We start from the raw sequence: 6228 nt of genomic DNA on the forward strand, positions 1-6228 counted from the left end.
TCAGAAATGGGGAGTTCATTGGGCTTAGGAGATGTTGCATTCTCCGGATCAATCTCATTTACATCTCTTCCTCAATCAATGCACTCATTGATCTCATTGGCAATCTTAAGTGATTGAATTACAATTTCTTGTAATTCAATCTCTCAAATCTTGATCAATAGCCAATTCCTTGGTCAATTGCTCATGAGAAGAGATGAAGTATGGTCACTGATTATACCACATGCATTTCCCAAATCAAGAATTGAGAGGATTATAGTCACATATCCATTCAAACCCAATTTGGTCCAGCATGAGAAAGTATTTCTAGCTTGATCTCTTCATTCCTCTTCCAAGGTTCAGAAGAGATCCAAGTATGAATAGTTTCTTTTCCAAGATAACTACCCAATTAGATGAAGATCGAAAGCTTTCAAGTAAAATCAAGAGAAAAGATAGAAGAAGAATAATGAAAACTAGTATTGATCCATCAAATTACAACAGAGCTCCCTAACCCAATGAAAGGGGTTTAGTTGTTCATAGCTCTGGAAAATGAAAACAAAGATGGAGAATACATGATGAAAACTAGAAGAGCAGAGAAAGTAAAATACAAGAAGTAGTTCTATGCTATTTTTCCAACTCCCAGCAACTCCCAAAATAATTCAAAGCTACTCCTATATATACTACTCTTCTCACCTTCTAGTTGGCTCTTCAAGTCTTGGGCCTTTGGATCTTGAGTTTGAAGCAGTTCTTTTCTTTAATTGGGCTTGGCTTTACTTGCAGAGAGAAAGTGTGAAGTGGGCAGAGACTTTAGCTCAAGGCGTTAGGGGTGTTAACGTTTAGTGAAAATACGAGTTCGAGAACGTTAGTGACAATCAACTTTCTCACTAACGTTCCTTAGTAAAAGCCACGTTAACTTCAACGTTAGTGGCACAAACGTTGCCTCTAGGTCCTTCGCACACGTTATTGGGGCTTAACTTTCCCAATAACATTGAAAAGCCCCCCTTGCTCCTACGTTAGAGCCCACGTTAACTTAGTTAACGTGGCTCTTTAACGTGGGCTTGTCATCCTTCGAGAACGTTAGTGACATTCAACATTGTCACTAACATTCCAATGTGCCCCCATGTCTCACGTTAGAGTCCATGTTAATTTAGTTAACGTGGCTCTTTAACGTGGCATTGCTTAGCCATCCCCAACGTTAGTGACAATGTTGAGTGTCACTAACGTTGGCTCATCTTTTACTCATCCACGTTAGCTTCCACGTTAACTAAGTTAACGTGGGAGTTAACGTGGCTCATAGTGGCTTGTGTGGCTCCTTCCAACGTTAGTGACAATGTTAAGTGTTACTAATGTTGGCCATCACCTTCTTCTTTCACGTTAGCCTCCACGTTAACTTAGTTAACGTGGAAGTCAACGTGGCTCCTTGGGGTTGTGTGGTTGCTTCCAACGTTAGAGACAATGTTGGGTGTCACTAACGTTGTCGACCACCCTTGTCTCTTCACGTTAGCTCGTGGGAGTTAACGTGGCATTGTGCACTTAGGCCAACGTTAGTGACAATGCTGAATGTCACTAACGTTTGCTTCCTTTCCCCCTTTTAACGTTAGAGGCCACGTTAACTAAGTTAACGTGGACTCTAACGTGGCCACTTATGAGCATTGGCCAACGTTAATGATAATGTTAAGTGTCACTAACATTGGCTCAAATTTCCTTCTTCACATTAGAGTTCACTTTAACTTAGTTAACGTGACTCTTAACGTGGGTAATGATGGCTTCGAGAGCGTTATTGGCAGTCACTTTTCTCATTAACTTTGCAAGTTACCTCCCATTCCTTGCTTCCTTTGGTCCTGAAATCAGGCAATAGAGTGCATCAAAGTTCTAGTCCAAGTCATGGGTAATGCAGCATACAATTTGTCACTAAACTCATGCAAAATCCTCATGAAATTATGTAAAATGCACAATGTATGCTTGAATCCAGGTGTAAGTGAATATCTACCCAAAACTAGCTTATTTCCTAAGAAAATGCATGAAACTACTCTAAAAACAGTAAAGAAAAGGTCAGTGAAACTAGCCAACATGCCCTGGCATCACAACACCAAACTTAAAGCTTGCTTGTCCCTAAGCAAGTACTGGAACAAGAGAATGATGAATGAAATGCCAAGAGAAATGAGTCATTCTTGTGGAAGTCATGTCACTGATTTTATGGTGGTTTCATGCATAGCAACTTAGGTTCATTCCTTCACTGGCTTTCAGACCTTTATCATACCCTACAATACTCACTTTGCTTACATCCCATGAGACTTTTATTCATTGATCCTTTTATTGTCATTTCAGGGCTTATTGGTGTTCTTCAGGCTAAGTGTTCTGTAAGGGGGCAACTCTTTAAGATAAGCTTTCAGCCAACACTCCCGAACCAGTTGGTTCAAGGTGCTAGGTGTTGAGACACCCCTAAGGACTTACTCCCTCAAGTCTCTCCCCCATACATACACACCACAGGCATATAGTTTATTCATTTTCTTTTCTTGAGGCCTTGGTGTCCAGCACCTCTTTGGGTTACTAAATGTTTTGTGGTGATGGTTACTCTTGATAGTGGACTTTCAGCTGATAATCCCGAGTTAGTTAACCCAAGTTACCAAGTGATAAGGCACTCCTAAGAGCTTATTCATCCAAGTAGATCCCTCACACAGGAACACCACAGACACATGCCTCAAGATTTAAAACCATTGGTGCCTAGCCTTATTGCTTAGTCTTTTTCTTTTATTCCTCAACTTTGATTGTTCTTTCCCTTTTTCTTATTAGGATCTTCTTATTTATCTAGTCTCATGGGGTGTGTCTCAAGTATAGTATTCATGACAGATAGTTATTTTCCCACCTTATGGTTGAACCAACTTAGCTAACTTATGATCACACCAAAAACTCATGAATGCACTTCCATATTATGAACTCCACTCTGGTCTTTTTAAAAACACAATCATTCTCTTTTTCATCTGATTTAAAGGGACAAACATACAAGTAAGCACGGTAAAGATGCAGTGACATAAGGACTAGATATCATAAACCTCTTCAACAAGAACTTAAAAGAAGGAATTTAGAAATGTTTAAACTGAAATGGAAGCAAGTTCTCTTTCATACAAGATCTTCCTTATTTAAAACATAAAGAAAGATGGACCAAAGAAGGAACTCCACCACCTTTTACTCTTGTGGATGTCCATGCTCTCCTTCTTAATTGCTTGTGCTCCCACTTCCCTTGCCTTTTCCAAGCAGCTTCTTCCTCCAATGTTGCATGGCAACCATTCCCAATGCATTCCCCTTGAGGCACGTGTGTAGTGCCCTCTTCATGAAGTGGCCGAACCTTTCCCATTAAATTATCCAATCAATCTCTTTCAATGCTCCTTTCCTTTCCCTATAAAGATAAAATAAGAAAAGTAAGAATTATCACAAAAAGAAATCACTTTAAATTTTTTTACGGCTAAAATAATAAAGAGATGAAAAGATGAGATTATTTATTCATGAACTCCAACTAACTAACTAACTGTGTATCCTTATATGCATTTTGGTGGCACCATGGGGTGACACCAAACTTAGTTTGGAGCACTGTGATCAAAAGTCTTGTTCAAAGCTCCAAGACTAGCAATGCTCTCTGTTGCATTCATGCTTTCTTGGTACGCTTTGAACACCAAACTTGTTCTTCACTATATACTGCAATATAAGGACTTCACCAAGTTTGGGTTGGAATTCATGAATATTGACTTATTCAATAGTAAAAGCTAATAAAACATGGGTTGCCTCCCATGAAGCGCTTCTTTAGTGTCACTAGCTTGACGTTTCTCCTTCATCAGGGAGGTTGATAATGCTTCAAGTCCTCCCCTCTTGCCTTGGACTTATATCTATTGGTTGTATCAATGATCTCTACATGTTCCAATGAGAGAACTCTGTTAATAGTGAAGACCTTAGGTAACTGAGATGGTACAGTGGGGAGATCAGGTGGGATATCTGGGAAGTAAGCTGAGATCACTTTATCTCCTGGAGAGAAATCTTCCGTAGGGATCTTCTTATTCCTCCACCCCTTTGGTACCTTCTTCTTTGTCTCTTTTGATGCTTCCCTGCTCTTGGTGACTTCTTCTTCTAAGTGAATTTTGTTGTTGTCTTCACATGCCTCTGGTGGTTTAGGTTCCTCCAGCTTCTCCTTGAGCTGTGACGATTGCTGTTTGCCTTGTTCATCATTCAGTGGGGTTTTCGGATGCGTTGGTGGTGCCTCAGTGCTTGTTTCCTCTGCCAGCATCTCATTATGATCATTGCTTGGTTCTTTATTTTCTTGGTCAGCTTCTTGGGAGAGTTTGAAGACATTGAAGCTGAGTTGTTCATCATTGATCCTCAATAATAGCTCCCCTCGCTCCACATCTATGAGTGCTCTGGCTGTAGCTAGGAATGTTCTTTCCAATATGATTGGGTGAGTGTCACTCTCTTCCATGTCCAAGATGACAAAGTCTGTTGGGAGGTAGTATTTCCCAACCTTTAACAACACATTTTTTACCACCCCTATTGCTTGTTTTTGAGTTTTGTCAGCCAGCCTGATGACCACATCTGTGAGCAATATCTCATTGATCTGCAGTCTCTTCACCAGGGCTAAGGGCATTAAGTTGATGCTTGCTCCCAAATCGCAGAGTGCTCTATCAAACATTGTTTCTCCTATGGCACAGGGGACATGAAAACTCCCTGGATCTTTTTTTTTTCGTAGGTAACTGTGGTTGAATGAGGGCACTACACCCCTTGTTCATCACTATAGTCTGGCCTCCCTTGAGTGAGCTTTTCCTAGGAAGCAGCTCCTTCATATACTTGATATATGCAGGCATTTGTTGGATAGTCTTGATGAATGGTATGTTCACATGCAAAGATGCAAACAAGTCAAGAAATCTTGAGTATATTCTCTTCTCCACAGCACCATTGAGCAGTTGGGGAAAAGGTGCATGGAGTCTCAACAGCTCCTGTTTTGAGATTTCTGGTTCTTGGTAATCTTTTTCCACCTCCTCTACTAAGGTATCTTCAGGTTGTTCTGACAGCTTGCTTGGCTTGTCCTCAATCTCCTTATCACTTATAGTGACCATCTTGCAATCTTCCCATCTTACTTTCTTTGTTTCACCTCTCGGATTCTTTTCTGTATCACTTGGGAATCCATCTGTGGGTTTGGGAATTTGCTCAGAGAGATATCCTACTTGAGATTCCAACCTCTTGATTGTGTCTCCCTGGTTCTTGAAACTGGCTCGCACTTCCTCCTTGAACACCTTGTTGTCTTGGATATCCTTGCATATGTCTTCAAGTAGATTTTCAATCCTTGAGATTCTTTCATCAAGTGATGATAAGTCAAGCTGAGAAGGGTTGTTCTGGCCTTGATATGAATGTGGAGAGGTGTTGTTATTGGGATGTTGATATGGTCTAGAGGTGAAGTATTGGTGGGCTGCATTGTTTGGATTTGGGCGCCTTTGATCAAGGCTTTGGTCTTGTTGATTTTCCCACCCAAAGTTTGGGTGATTTCTCCATCCAGGGTTGTAATTCTTGGAGTAAGGATCATGGTTCTGCCTAGGTGAATTCCCAATGTAGTTGGCTTGCTCCTGACTATCCTCTGCTTCTTCATTCACTCCTTCTTGGGTTGTTGATGAAGTGGAGATTGCTGCCACTTGGTTCATCTCCATATTCTTGGTGAGGTCAGCCAGCTGCTGGGTAATGAGCTTGTTTTGGGCCAGCAGAGCATAGAAGTATTCGTTCTCTGCTACTGTTTCAATGACATCGATGGCTTCCTCAATAGTCTTCTTCTTGTTCAAAGATCCTCCGGATGAATGGTCTACGGCCTTCTTTGACTCATAAGACAGCCCTTCATAGAAAATGTGCAGCAGCACCCATTCGTTGAACATGTCAGGTGGACACCTCCTTGTTAGGTCTTTAAACCTCTCCCATGCTTCATATAGAGTCTCACCATCTTGTTGCCTGAAAGTTTAGACCTCAGCTCTCAGCCTATTGATTCGTTGAGGAGGGTAAAATCTTGCTAAGAATTTGTTCACCACGTCTTCCCAAGTTGTCAAGCTTTCCCTTGGAAAATATTCCAGCCACTTGGCTGCCTTATCCCTGAGTGAGAATGGAAATAAAAGCAGTCTATAGGTGTCAGGATGAACACCATTAGACTTCACTGTGTCACATATTCTCAGGAAGGTGGTTAAATGTTGATTTGGGTCCTCTTGGACACTTCCTCCGAACGAACAGTTG

The 6228-nt window shown here is 41.1% G+C and overlaps 1 non-coding gene across 1 annotated transcript; it reads left to right on the top strand.

The window, feature by feature from the left end:
• The first annotated feature begins 5877 nt into the window (after positions 1 to 5877).
• Positions 5878 to 5981, top strand: LOC148570680 (small nucleolar RNA R71). Its single transcript, XR_015880485.1, has one exon. It is a non-coding gene; the product is annotated as a small nucleolar RNA R71 (small nucleolar RNA).
• The last annotated feature ends 247 nt before the right edge of the window (positions 5982 to 6228 follow it).

This window comes from Arachis ipaensis, chromosome B3, assembly GCF_059453495.1.
Source record: "Arachis ipaensis isolate K30076 ecotype BB chromosome B3, ASM5945349v1, whole genome shotgun sequence".
Lineage (NCBI taxonomy): Eukaryota > Viridiplantae > Streptophyta > Magnoliopsida > Fabales > Fabaceae > Arachis > Arachis ipaensis.